Here is a 252-nt window from a genome sequence, read left to right on the forward strand (position 1 = left end):
AGGAGAGGGAGGTTTGTTTATATTTTATGATAATTCCACCCTTTGGAAATCTCCCCTTCGTTTCCTAAGGGGAAAAAAACCCTAGTAAAGATTCCCCCCAAAATTTAAAGTTTATAAGGTTTTTTCTGAAAAAGGGCATCATATTCTTGGAAATTTCCATGTAAAAATATAAACCTTATCCATGAGTATTTATTTTTTTTTACTGAAAAAAAGGTTTTTTTTGTTGCCTTTTAGAAAAAAATATGGTCTTGA

This window comes from Penaeus monodon, chromosome 21 (assembly GCF_015228065.2).
Source record: "Penaeus monodon isolate SGIC_2016 chromosome 21, NSTDA_Pmon_1, whole genome shotgun sequence".
In the NCBI taxonomy this organism is placed as follows: Eukaryota; Metazoa; Arthropoda; class Malacostraca; order Decapoda; family Penaeidae; genus Penaeus; species Penaeus monodon.